The sequence below is a fragment of the Lipotes vexillifer genome, unplaced genomic scaffold (genome assembly GCF_000442215.2).
Source record: "Lipotes vexillifer unplaced genomic scaffold, Lipotes_vexillifer_v1.1 scaffold42, whole genome shotgun sequence".
Lineage (NCBI taxonomy): Eukaryota > Metazoa > Chordata > Mammalia > Artiodactyla > Lipotidae > Lipotes > Lipotes vexillifer.
The window spans coordinates 562,706-576,954 of NW_006783436.1; the positions used below are offsets into that span (position 1 = coordinate 562,706).

The 14,249-nt window shown below is 43.3% G+C and overlaps 1 non-coding gene across 1 annotated transcript; it reads left to right on the forward strand.

Moving 5' to 3' along the window:
- Nucleotides 1–395: 395 nt before the first annotated feature.
- TRNAE-UUC (transfer RNA glutamic acid (anticodon UUC)) lies at nucleotides 396–468 on the forward strand. The gene has a single exon. It is a non-coding gene; the product is annotated as a tRNA-Glu (tRNA).
- The last annotated feature ends 13,781 nt before the right edge of the window (nucleotides 469–14,249 follow it).

The following is a 14,249-nucleotide window of genomic DNA, read 5'->3' on the forward strand; positions in this document are numbered from 1 at the left end:
CAGGCTTCCCCCAACCTTGATTTTGGAAGAGTTTCTTTTCCCATTTTTCAATTCATCAAAAGCTTAAGGCAGGGCTTCCCTGGTGGCGCAGTGGTTGAGAGTCCGCCTGCCGATGCAGGGGACACGGGTTCGTGACCCGGTCCGGGAAGATCCCACATGCCGCGGAGCGGCTGGGCCCGTGAGCCATGGCCGCTGAGCCTGCGCATCTGGAGCCTGTGCTCCGCAACGGGAGAGGCCACAACAGTGAGAGGCCCGCGTACCACAAAAAATAAATAAATAAAAAACTTAAGGCACACCTGAAACTAACACAACATTGTAAATAAACTATACTCTAATATAAAATAAAAATTAAAATTTCTTTAAAAGGGAGTTTAGAGAGAATTGGTTCAGGGAATTCCTTGGTGGTCCAGTGGTTAGGACTCAGCACTTTCACTGCTGTGGGCCCAGGTTCAATCCCTGCTCGGGGAACTAAAACCCAAGCCGTGCAGCCAAAAAGAGAGAGAGAGAGAGAGAGAGAGAGAGAGAGAGAGAGAGAGAGTTGATTGAGTCAAGAAACATTTATTGAGCATATGCCTTGTGTCTGGCTCTATATTAGGCATTAGGGTTACGATAGTAAACAATGGATATGGTCCTTGCCTTGAGGGACTTGCTACAATTTTCTTGTCTAGCCACCAGCGCCCCCTCCCCATTGCACACTCACTGCTGCAATGAGAGAGCCCCCATTAGAATAACACTCATTTTTTTCATGAGACTGTAATGAGGAAGATGACTAGAGAAGGCAGACCTCTTGAATCATGGGCCACAGAACACACACACACCCCCCACCCCCACCCCCCGAACTCTCCAGAATGTGTACAACTGGGATCTCCAGCCTGGCTGGAGAGGAGCTTATCTTTATCCAATTCAATATAATAAATACTTACAGAGCCAGAAATGCCCAAGTCTCCATGTCAAGGGTTGAGGATACAGCCCTGCCTGCATAGAGTTAGTTGAGCAAACAATCAATAAAACATAAAGTTGGAATATAGTGCTGTAAGCGAATGTTAGGGTGCCCAGTGATGTCCGAGCACATAGGAGGAGCCTAACCCCAACTTGGAGGTTAGAGAAGACTTCTTTGAGGGAAGGGATGTCTTCTCTGTGAACCTAAAAGGAATAAGAATCTAGTTCAGGAAGACTCTTGCGAGTCTCCAAGCATGGGCTTGGAGATGAGAGACAGCAGGAGGCCATCAACAGTGAAAGAAGTTTGGAATGACTGGAACTTGTAAAGGTCCACACGGGGAGGAGCTAGAAAGAAGTCAGATCCTGGAGGCCTTCCAGGCCATGTTAATAATCTGGACTGAATTCTATGGAGATACTAGAATTGATTTAAGGAGAGGCAGGACGGGAGCAGAGTTGAATTTTAGGCAAGATTAGCCTGGAGGATGCCAAGAGGCAGGGAGGCTACCACTGTAATCTAGCAGGAGCCGGTGCTTCCCTGGCCTGGGGCTGAGGGCAGGGAATTTGGAGAAAGTGAATCAGAGAGAGGGAAGTTGAATGTGAGCTGTGAGAGAGAGTGGAGTCCTTACCTTAGGCCATAGCTGGTGCTGTTGACACAGCTGGGGGACAAAAGGAACACAAATTTGGAAAGGAAAATGGAGTCCACTCTTCAACCTGATACATTTGAAAAAAACTCAGGCAGGGAAGGATTAAAATGAGGAGAAAATCCAGAACAGAATCTTGAGTAACTCTAGCATTTTCCAGTGAGCAAAGAAGATGCTGAGAAACAGCTAGGAATCTTTATCTCCCGAAGGTTCAGCTCTTGTCTCTGAATCCATATGATGGGCTTTGGTCAAATTTAAAGAGCTATCTAGGGCTTCCCAGGTGGCGCAGTGGTTGAGAATCTGCCTGCCAATGCAGGGGACGCGGGTTTGAGCCCTGGTCTGGGAGGATCCCACATGCCGCGGAGCAGCTAAGCCCGTGCGCCACAATTACTGAGCCTGTGCGTCCGGAGCTTGTGCTCCGCAACAAGAGAGGCCCGCGCACCGCGATGAAGAGTGGTCCCCGCTTGCCACAACTGGAGAGAGCCCTCGCACAGAAACGAAGACCCAACACAGCCAAAAATAAATAAATAAATTTTAAAAAAAATAAAAAAAATAAAAAAATAAAGAGCTATCTATGCTTACCATCTAACTTCAACATTATAAAATGTGGCCAGACATATCGGGTGATTTTATATTTATGAATGATTATAAACATTCTATGAAAACATGAGAGCTTTAATTGTTACATGAGTGGCAATATACTAGATTATTTTTTCCCTCACTCATGCTCTTCTGTTTTTTCAGACAAGTATGAGAATTTATTTGCAATTGAAATTTTTGGGATACAAATCAATAATAATCATTATTTTACAAGGTTTTCTAACATGAATAAATAGGCACAACATTTTAATGGTAATAAACAGAATTATGTAAATTAACTGCAAAAACTACCCCCAAACTGAAGAGATGCTTTTCCATTTAGACAATAACTAACCTTTGTTATTTTCATACTCTTAAATATTTGTCCTAGCGGTCATGCTCCACAAAAAGAGAAGCCACCGCCATGAGAAGCCCGTGCACCACAATGAAGAGTAGCCCCCACTTGCTGCAACTAGAGAAAGCCTGCCCGCAGCAACGAAGACCCAACACAGGCAAAAATAAAAATAAATTAAAAAAAAAAAAAAAAAGAGGGAAGAGATATGGGAACATATGTATATGTATAACTGATTCACTTTGTTATAAAGCAGAAACTAACACACCATTGTAAAGCAATTATACCCCAATAAAGATGTTAAAAAATATATTTGTATCCATATTTGTATCCACATTTGGATTTCAGATCACAGAGTGAGGTTGAAGCCAGATTCTTGTCCTAAGGATACTCAGTGCTAGCTCTGTACGCCCCACCCCACTTGCAGTCTTTGGCAGGCACTGGAGAACTTAAGGCAGGGCTCACTTTCAGAGACAAAAAAATATGTATGATTCCAGTGACCAAGATTGCAATATAGTCCCCCAGTATCATTCTCCCCTCCTGCTCAGTAATTGAGCCTCTGGGTCGCTGTTGCTGTTATTTTGGTTTTTTTGTTTTTTGTTTTGTTTTGCTTCCTGGGACAAAATCTTCCTTTCACAGTCTCTCTTGCAGCTAGATGTGGTCATGAAGAAAAGTTCTGGCCAATAGGATGTAAGCAGCAGTTGTGGGTGCAACTGTCAAGAAGTGTCCTTAATAATAAAGGGCATATCATTCTCAATCTGATCTTTTTGCTGGATGGAAAACAGGTGATGACTGGAGCTTCAGCAGCGATTTTAGACTATGAGGCAACCCTGAAAATGGAAACTACACCCTGTAATGCAGTAAAATGGAAGGTCCCTGACCCAAGAAGCTCCAAACAACCCCTTACAAACTACCTATTGTCTTCTGGAAAATGTAGGAGAGATACAATTCTATCTTAAGTCTCTTATTTTGAATTTTTCTGTGACTTGCAGCCAAGCTTGATCCTAACTAATGAAGTCAGAAAGGGTTTGCTTATTCTAACTACAAATACAACTACCCTCACTCAAAAATGAAAGCTGTCTGGGGAGAGAAGGGCTGAAAACACACACACAGCTGCATGACATCCCCATTAAGCCTACCAAGACTGGATGTCTCCCTGCGACGTGCTCACATTTACGATGTTCCTGTGGAATTCTAAGTTGTGTGTGTGCGTGTGTTTTAAAACACTCATTCAGAAGCGCTGCTTGTTCAACTTAATTTGTCTTTAGATAGTTAGTGACACAAAAGAAAACGCGAAGAAGACAAAAGGAAGGACACATTAGCTCTCTTTTCATCTTCCTTCTCCTGGTCTTGTGGTTTCATTTTTCGTGATATCCTTGTTCTTACCCTGCATATATTCTTACAGTCTGCACATTTCTGGCCTCCTCTCTTTGCCACTTTCAGATCCTCAAGATATTTACATCCTCGTTCGATTTTTCATGCTTTAAAAATATGCCTTCAGGGTAAACTTCATGCCCACATTTTGAGGTCATAAAACGATCCTGCAGGTAAACCATCCACAGAGTTTAGGCCAACTTCCACCAGGCTCTTGGCAGAGAAATGCAGCCCCACGAGTCAAGGAGATGATGATTCCTGACTGACTCAGGAACTGAAAGAAACTGAGTTTCTCCTCTCCCTGCCCTAACACAGCTACAAATGTACATCGACCTCTGGGTGCTAACTCAAGCCTCCAATCCAGCTATCACTGAGTCTTGAATCATATACTTTTTCTGCTCAAAATTTGAGGGAAGGGAGTTCTTCACAGCCTTAAATAAGAATCAAAATCAGTTTTTCTCTGTGGCGTGTCTCCTCAGCATTTACCCCACTGGATTGTATCAGTCAGCTGACAAACGTTCATTCAGCACCACCTGTGCCAGGCACTGTGCTAGACTCTGGGGAACCGTGATGGAGAAACAAACAAGACCTCTGCACTGCGGGGCTTAGCTTTTGTTGGGGGGAGACAGACCAAAAACAAACGAGGCCCTGATTAAAGTGCTCTGCCATCGTCTGGGGCTGTGTGAGGCTATCCTAGGAAGCCTCAGCTGGTCCACTGCCTCAAAAGATCTTCCCTGAGAAGGTGCTATTTAAAGCTGCATGCCATATGTGTGGAACCTAGAAAAATGGTACAGGTGAACTGGTTTGCAGGGCAGAAATAGAGACACAGATGTAGAGAACAAATGTATGGACACCAAGGGGGAAAAGCGGGGGTGGGTGGTGGTGGTGGGATGAATTGGGAGATTGGGATTGACACATATACACTAATATGTATAAAATAGATAACTAATAAGAACCTGCTGTATAAATAAATAAATAAAATAAAATTCAAAACAAAAACAAAAAACTTCATGCAAGGGCTTCCCTGGTGGCGCAGTGGTTAAGAATCTGCCTGCCAATGCAGGTGACACGGGTTCGAGCCCTGGTCCGGGAAGAGCCCACATGCCTCGGAGCAACTAAGCTCGTGCACCACAACTACTGAGCCTGCATTCTAGAGTCCACGAGCCACAGCTACTGAATCCTGGGCGCCTAGAGCCCGTGCTCCGCAACAAGAGAAGCCACCGCAATGAGAAGCCCACGCACCGCAACGAAGAGCAGTCCCCGCTCGCCACCACTAGAGAAAGCCCGCGCGCAGCAACGAAGACCCGACGCAGCCAAAAATAAATAAATAAAGCTGCGAGCAAGTAGCTATATTCTGCTATTATTTTTAAATCATTCAGAAAGTTAGGTCCCACAAGAAGTGTATGTTTGGGGCAGTTACAAAGATAGCAAAATCACACTCTCCTGTTTCTAGAAATGAGTTTTGAGTGCCCCCAAAGTAGCTGTAATATTCTGAGATTGAATCACAAAATGATTGAACACACTCAACTGACGAACTGTCCTTGTTCAACAGAGACAATTTGGAGAATTCCCTGGAGGTACGGTGGTTAGGACTCTGTGCTTCCACTGCGGGGGGCATAGGTTCCATCCCTGGCCTGGGAACTAAGATCCCACAAGCCATACTGCGCAGCCAAAGAGAGAGAGAGAGAGAGAGAGAGAGAGAGAGAGAGAGAGAGAGAATTTGTTTCTCTTGGGATTGGTTATCATGATATTTGAATCTAATCGAGACTCTCGTGATCTCATGACAGCCCCAAAGCTGGTTCTTCAGTCATCCTGGGGGTGGAGTTGTCCTGGGGAGATGAGACACATATACTGTCATCCAGCCCCCTTAGCTAATGTTTCACAGGCTGACAATGACAGAGTGATCGCCTTTGATTAAGGCACATGTTCGATTATCCCCTGGGTGCGTACAGCCTGTTAGAGTTTGCGCTACAAAATAAAAAACCCAAGGCCCTTCAAGGATCCCACAAGAGGTTCCAAATTCCTGATCGTGTGTGCATTTGGTTAATTATTTTATTGCTCTCTAAGCATATTTATGAAATGACTTCACTGCGTGGTAGGTGTCTGAATGGTTAATGATGATTCCTGCTTGGAGAAAAACCAACCAGTTGGTTGAGTTCTAGCTCTGCTCAGCTGTGATTTGATACCACCAGAGGGCGGAAGAGGCCAGCTCAGAATCTCAGTCCACTCTGGGTGAGTTCATAATTAGTGCCTGAAACCAAGCCAAGTGTTCCCAAATGTTCTGGAGAGAAACCAGGTCAGGGCCTCTCCCTTCCCCCAAGACTCCCCAGTCACCCCTAGAAACCGCTTCAGTTCCAGTCCAGCCCTCAACAAGCTAAGGCTCCACCGGAAGGACTGAGCCTGTCTGGAGTCATCCCTAGAACACTAAGGTTTGTGTGTCAGTACAAGGGGGAGGGGAGGATGATGCAATTAAAACTACAGCCAGTTTCCATCCCCAACCAAGTGTCAGGCTCTGTGCTACGTAGACAGGTAATTTCTATAAAAAAGGTCAGCGATAACATAGAGGTTACAAATATAAGGCCATGAAAGCACAGAATCGGGGCGCTTTACCAAACCAGAGGTTAGGGAAGACTTCCCCTGGCTGTGTCTGAGCTAAGTCTTTTTTTTTTTTTTTTTTTTCCTGAGCTAAGTCTTGAAGAGTAAGTAGAAATAACCCGGGAAGAAGGGCAAGAAATGTGTTCTTTGCAGAGGGAATGGCTTAAGCACAGGCATAGAGGCTGGGGAGAGGGGAGGCCATGTACCCCATCAGAGGCAGGGACGGGCACCCCTTGCCTTTGTGAGCAACTCTAGCAGATTTGAAATCTGACAGCCTCTAGGGACTTCAAAGAGACAACTCAGGACCTGAACTTAAGTTCAACTCAAATTAAAATGTCCCAAATGGGCTCCTGTAACAAATATCACTGCCTCATAATGTTGAGTCTGCATCAATTGCTAGAATTCTCAAACACTGAAACAAAACCCTTAGCTGCTGGCAAGGAATGTCATAATAAGTTCTGCATTTATCACCACAAAAAACAGTACAGTATTTTGACAGACTGTCCTGCATCGTGGAGCTACAAGATTTAACTTTCTGAGGCTCTCCCATGGAGATAGTACTCTAAAATCAGCAGGCAACATGGGAAGTATATCTTATCAAATAATTTTCCATGGCAGCCCTGTGAAAAACCTGATATTATTACTGTAGTTTAGCCCCATTATGTAACTTGGGAACATTAAGGTCAATTGAACCACAGTGATATATCCAGCTAAGAGACTCATGTTTTTATGTTGTCATGTTACCATAGACACAAATAACACTTGACTGACACATGCACACATCTTTAAGAAGAATCTTGATAATTCAGATCCAATACCTATTTCCATTCTAGTCAAATTCAGGCATGGTTGTGATGACTTCCAATCTTTCTTTTATTTTGAATTTTATTTTATTTTTTTATACAGCAGCTTCTTATTAGTTACCTATTTTATACACATTAGTGTATACATGTCAACCCTAATCTCCCAATTCATCCCACCCCACCACCACGACTCCCCACACCGACTTCCAATCTTTGAATTTAATTCTCTACCACTAACCCATCTTCTACTAAATAAGGGTGCAATGACATGATTTTATTTGTAAAAGCACATGAAAGTAAGTTTGTTTTAAGACGTATTTCAACACTCCTTGAGATAATTAGAGACACACCAGACTATCACACACACACACACAAAAGGAATGGTTAATATAAATTTCATCGAAGTTTCCTGTGGGTCACCTAAATTTGCCAGTGACAGAATCTGGATTAGGTTGACAACTCTACCATTTGTAGCTGCTGTTTCTATAGGTCTAAAAATGGTTGGACATCAGCAATTAACATGGTTTAACCTAATACCTAGCCTACTAAACTAGTCTATTATTGCAGGTAGAAATGTACATCAAACATTTCTTCTGCACACTTAATGAAGGAATTGTCTATAGCTAGATGCTTGAATATTTAAGTTTTACCCTGGCCTTCAAATGAGATTGAATGTATTTCCAAATAGAAGACAATTTAAAACTGCAGGCTTACACTTCAAATAGTGGTTATCTTATGTGCATGAGTACTGTTTGCTTTCCCCTAAGCCACCAATAATACTTGAGAAAGTAGAATTGGCCACTCAAGAATTCCCTGCCCCTACCGTACCTGGAAGACAGAGAAAGAGCTTGTCTGATTGGGTGCTGCGTAATCCTTGGTCTTTGAGCACAGTGACCTGCCAAGATGACTGGTTAAAATGCACAGCCTTCTCCGTGACCATACAAGTCTCATTCTAAAGCTCAAACTTATTACAATCACACATACCATTCAGAGGATAAATGCCTCAAGTCTACATAATACCTGAAGGTTGGATGAAAAATAAATATTTCAGTTATCGTAAACTTTCAAAATCCTGACAAACCACTGGAAATATGGGTCACTTTTCTTTCATTCCCGTTTTTCTGTTCCTTTTGTGTGTGTGTGTGGCACGCGGACCTCTCACTGTTGTGGCCTCTCCTGTTGCGAAGCACAAGCTCCGGACGCGCAGGCTCAGCGGCCATGGCTCACGGGCCCAGCCGCTCCACGGCATGTGGGATCTTCCCGGACCGGGTCACGAACCCGTGTCCCCTTCATCGGCAGGCAGACTCTCAACCACTGCGCCGCCAGGGAAGCCTTGTTCCATTTTTTTTTTTTTTTAATTAATTCATTTATTTTAATATTTATTTTTGGCTGCGTTGGGTCTTCGTTTCTACGCGAGGGCTTTCTCTAGTTGTGGCAAGTGGGGGCCACTCTTCATCGCGGTGCGCGGGCCTCTCACTATCGTGGACTCTCTTGTTGTGGAGCACAGGCTCCAGACGCGCAGGCTCGGTAGTTGTGGCTCACGGGCCCAGTTGCTCCGTGGCATGTGGGATCTTCCCAGACCAGGGCTCGAACCCGTGTCCCCTGCATTGGCAGGCAGATTCTCAACCACTGCGCTACCAGGGAAGCCCGATGTGGACCCTTTTTAAAGTCTTTATTGAATTTGTTACAATATTGCTTCTGTTTTATGTTCTTTTGGCCGCGAGGTATGTGGGATCTTAGCTTCCTGACCAGAGATCGAACCCACACCCCCTGCATTGGAAGGCAAAGTCTCAACCACTGGACCGCCAGGGAACTCTCTCTATTCCATTTTAAATGCCATTCTACACCTTCCAAAAGTGTTTCTGAATATGCTAGCTTATTTGATGCCCTTCACAACCACTTACAATGCAAATCTGACTGTGCCCCCTGCAAAGCTTTTCAGTAGTCCTCCAGTACTATAAGATCCAGTTCCAGAATCCTTGGCACTGCCTACGAAGTCCACCATAGAGCCCCTGATCACATTCCCAGCCCTGCCCTGGACACCCCTGCCTGCACCCAGCTGCTTTCAACATCCTGTTGTTTGGGTCAAACCTGGGCAACTCAGAAAACACTCTTTTACATTTTCTTCCCTCTTGTGTTCTCTGGTTGGTATTTGGGTTCCTTTCCTTTTTTTCCAACTAAAAGTTTTTTCTTTGATTTCAACCATCTACGACCTAAGGGGAAGAGATGGAAACTTTCTACTTTCCGACCAAGAGAGAATAATGTTAAGGATATCATTGCGGCCTTCCTGGTGGCAGGAGCTTGCTTGTTAATCCAGAGCTTCGGGGGTGGGAAGAAATTGGAGAGGCTATGGACTCCTAGGAAGAGAGTATCTCATTCCGAATGGGAATGTTCCTCCTTTTTCTTTCCTGAGAGTTCAGGGCTGGCAAGGGTGTAGGTGTTCTGAGTCATTTTGACCGTCTCCATTTCCCTGGGGATCAGCCTCAAACCAACAGAGGTGGTGGGAAGTCCTGATTCACAAACTATAGATTTTCACCCAAACTTCATTCTCCCCTAGTCTTTCCCATCTCAGGCAACGACACCACCAGCCATTCAGTGGCCCAAGTCCCAAATCTAGGAGTTTACTTTGTTCTTTCTTCTCCCTTATCCCCCATATTCAGGCCATTAGCAGGTTTTATTGATTTTTCCTTCCAAGAGTGTCTCAAACCTGTTCATTCCTCTCTATCTCCACCGTATCCATCTAGTCCCATGAGATTCCTCTCACCAGTCATCACCTTCCAATTGCTTCTCTACCCCTACTCTTGCCTACTGTCAATTCATTCCCCACATAGCAGTCAGGGTGCTCCTTTTGAAATGTAAATTCTTTTTTTATGCAAATGAAAAATACATCGTTGAAATACATACACAAAAAGAACACAAACCATACTGTATAACTCAGTGATTCTACATAAAATGTGTGACAGTGATTTTACATAAAACAAACACATTTATGATCAGTATCTCAGAAATCCCTTCACACACTTTCCATGCTACCCGCCTACCAAATGTACCCATGTCCTAACTGCCAACATCATAGATTGGTTTTGCCTGCTTTAAAACTTTATATAAATAGAATCATACAGTGTGTTCTCTTCCGTGTCTGGCTTCTTTCACTCAACATTTTGTTAATGAAATTCATCCATGTTGTTGCTTGCAGTCGTAGTTTGTTTATTCTCATTTCTTGGAAGTATTCCATTTTATGAATTCACCACGATTTATTTACCCGTTCTACTGTTGATGGATACTTGAGTAGTTTCCAGTTTTTAGCTATCAAGAATAAAACTGCTACGAACATTCTCATGCCTGATTCTTGGTGAGCCTATGTATGCATTTCTGTCAAGAATATACCTAGAAGTGGAATTCCTGGGTAGTGGGGTGCGAGCACTTTAGTAGATGCTGCTGATTTTCCAAGTAGTTGTATCAGTTTATGCTCTCACTAGCAAGATGTGAGCGCTCCATTTGCCTTGTATCCTTGCCAACACCTGACGTTTACCTGTCTTTTTAATTTTAGCCATGGGCAGTGTGCCCTTTCATAAATCTGACCACTTAATGGTGGTCATAATGGTGGTCATAAATCACTTTCTACTTAATGGCCTTCCATGGCTTCTCATTGAATTTTCTTTTTCTTTTTTTGGCTGTGCCACACAGCATGTGGGATCTTAGTTCCCCAACCAGGGATCGAACCTGTGCCCCCTGCAGTGGAAACGTGGAGTCCTAACCACTGGACCACCAGGGAAGTCCCTGGCTTCTCACTGCATGTCGCTCTCTTTCTCTTTTTACACTAGTCTTTTCCTTCTTAAAGTCTATTAAGCTGCTTCCCACTCTGGACCTGCATACAGCTCCCTCAGCCTTCAGAATTGCAATCTCATAGTGATTAAAGCAGTTTGTAGTTACATATTTATCTCTCCCCGGCCCCCTTTTTGTGGTCTCTCCCATTAGATTGTAAAGTCCATGAAGATTGTGAGTCTGTCTGCTTAATAAACCACTCTATAGCCCCTATGCCTGGCAGACCGGGCACTCATCAAATGTTAACTGAAAAAAACGAGTGAATGACTCCAGTCTGTTTTAGACTATAAGTAAAATAATGTTTAATATCGTCTTTGGGTGTGGAGTTTTGACATCCACTAAAGGAAGGAATATTTTCCTGGGTGCTTGGCAAAAACATGGCCAGACGTGGACAGGGAGAGGGTTTGAGGGATGAACCAGCAACACTTAGACAAGCAGCCCAGAGCTTGTCCACGAGTGAGGAATCTCCAGAAAAAGACAGTTTACCTATAAAGAAGGGTAAAAGACCTAGTCCTTGGGGGAAGGTGTGGGTATTCCAGTAAGTGAAATGTTTTTTAAATTTATTTATTTATTTATTTATGGCTGCGTTGGGTCTTCGTTGCTGTGTGCAGGCTTCCTCTAGTTGCGGTGAGCGGGGGCTACTCTTCGTTGAGGTGTGCGGGCTTCTCATTGCGGTGGCTTCTCTTGTTGTGTACCATGGGCTGTAGGCGCGTGGCCTTCAGGGGTTGTGGCACACGGGCTCCAGAGGGCAGGCTCAGTAGTTGTCGCACTTGGGCTTAGTTGCTCCGCGGCATGTGGGATTTGCCCGGACCAGGGCTCGAACCCATGTCCCCTGCATTGGCAGGCAGATTCTTAACCACTGTGCCACTAGGGAAGTCCCGTCCCCCAGTAAGTGAAATTTTTAAAAGAATCAAATAGTCCTTCCTATACCCAGGAAGCATCTTAATATCTTCCAAGAGGGAATGCCCTTTTCTTAAGGGCTTCAGTTATTCCTAGGGAGTGGTGCAAGCATTAGGGATCAGCTGGCTCAGATCCTAAAGCCAGTAACTTTAGTGTAAGAAAGAATATCCTTCAAATATTTCAATAACATTTCAATAACAATGGGCACAGAATTTGATATTGTGAAAAATAGTATTCCTGGCAAGAATTTTGAGAATACATTAATTACTATAAGTTGGTAATTTTGTGCATTTCTTAAGTATGTTCAGTCTCTCTTGTGCTAACCTGATTTCCCTCTATTGTCTATTCCATCAAATAGCACCCATCTGACAACCACTACTATAGATTTCCTACTGGACGGGAGAGGCTAAGCACCCTCCGGATATGAGTAGAATAGAAAGTACAGAGTATTCAAATGAGAACAAGAGAAGGATTTATTGTCATTTTCATTTAAAATTAACTTGCCAGATAATTGGAAGGCATTCATCCTCCATGGCATGTGCATTTAAAAGGTTTACTTTGGCTCCAGTAATCCTACTGATTTACCCACAAAAGTATGTTTCAAATAATGAACTGCTGTTCAACATATCTTAGCACTATGTAAACAAGCATTTCTGTAGGGCATATGGTATTTTAAATTAAATGTAGTCATTTTGTTGTGTAAAATATCTAATTTCAGAGGGAAAAAAAACTTGGTGGGAGATCATATCAGTAAAACCTGAGGGTCTCCAAGGTGCTCAGGATAAAAAGATGTCCAGACAGGTCTCTGTCCTCAAAGAGCTTATATTTAACAAGGGAGGAGACAGCTAAACAGGCTATTGCAATAAAAGGTACTAAGGGTTACAACAGTTTACCCCAGAATGGGGGTCGCTGTCATGTCTCTAGGAAGCTGTTCTCTCTTTTGACATTCCTTTCCCCCAGTCTTCCAAAATTCAGCTCAAATGCCAGTCCTTGGAGAAACATTCCCAATCTCTTGGCTGGAATTTTCCCACAGTGGGTTTTCTTACCCCTCCCTAAAGTTTATACTTGTATTACTGCTATTTGCATGCCCTTAGAGGGGGTAATTTAGTATAGGGTCAGGAGAGCAGACTCTGGGGTCAGATGGCTTAGAAGGGAATCAGCTGCTGCTTGCTATCTGTGACACCTTACTTAATTTTCCTGTGCCTCAGTTTCCCCTTCTGTGTGAAGATTAAATGGAGTAGTATAAGCAGAGCACCTAGAACAGTGCCCGGCATGTAGTAAGGGCTCAGTAAGAGTTCTATTATTATTCCATGAGTGTCTTGTCTCTTCACTGTACGTTCCTCAGAAGGAAATACTCTGCTGTTCGTCTTTGTATCCTACCCATGGGTCCCAACCATTCTCCACCCACTCCAGTGTCTAAGATGGTCCTTTGTGCATTTCAAGTGCAAAAAATAATGTTGCTGCAATTGATAAAGTTCTCCCAGGTGCCATGTAGATAAAACCTGAGTTCTTTGTGTAAGTCATTTAAAAAATGCATACAGGACTTCCCTGGTGGTCCAGTGGTTAGGATTCCGTGCTTTGACTGCAGTGGGGGCGTGGGTTCGACCCCCGGTCAGAGAACTAAGATCCTGCATGCTGTGTGGCATGGCCAAAAAAAAAAAAAAATGCATACGGCTCATCATTTACATAGAATTCTTACTTAGATGTATGCTTTTGCCAAGTGGATACCTAATACTGAGCACTTACTACATGCCAGGCACTTGGCTAAGCATTGTACACAAATTATGTTGCTTAAATCACACTTAAATCTACAAGGCACTTTTCTACTCTTATAGGGAGCCTGAAAAATCACCATTACTAATTTTTCCTGGCATCAAAAATAAAATATTGTCAATAACATTAAATTTTATATTATCTAAATACAACACAAATTATATACTATTTCAAAGCCATTTCTTTCTGCAAACTTGCTATAATTACAGTGGTATTGTACATCTCCATGTTATAATTCTAAAATTACCATGTGCATAGAGGGGAGATTCCTTTGTACTTTCATAATAGGAGATTTTTCCACCACTCTCAAGATTGCACATACACAAATGCACAGTCAGCTATGTTGTTAGAATATATTGTACAGGTCAAACCATAATTAAAATAATTATTATTTACGTAGCACCATAAACATATCCACTACTTGAGTCATAATCACAGTAGTTAGAGACAGAAAGTGGCAATTATATA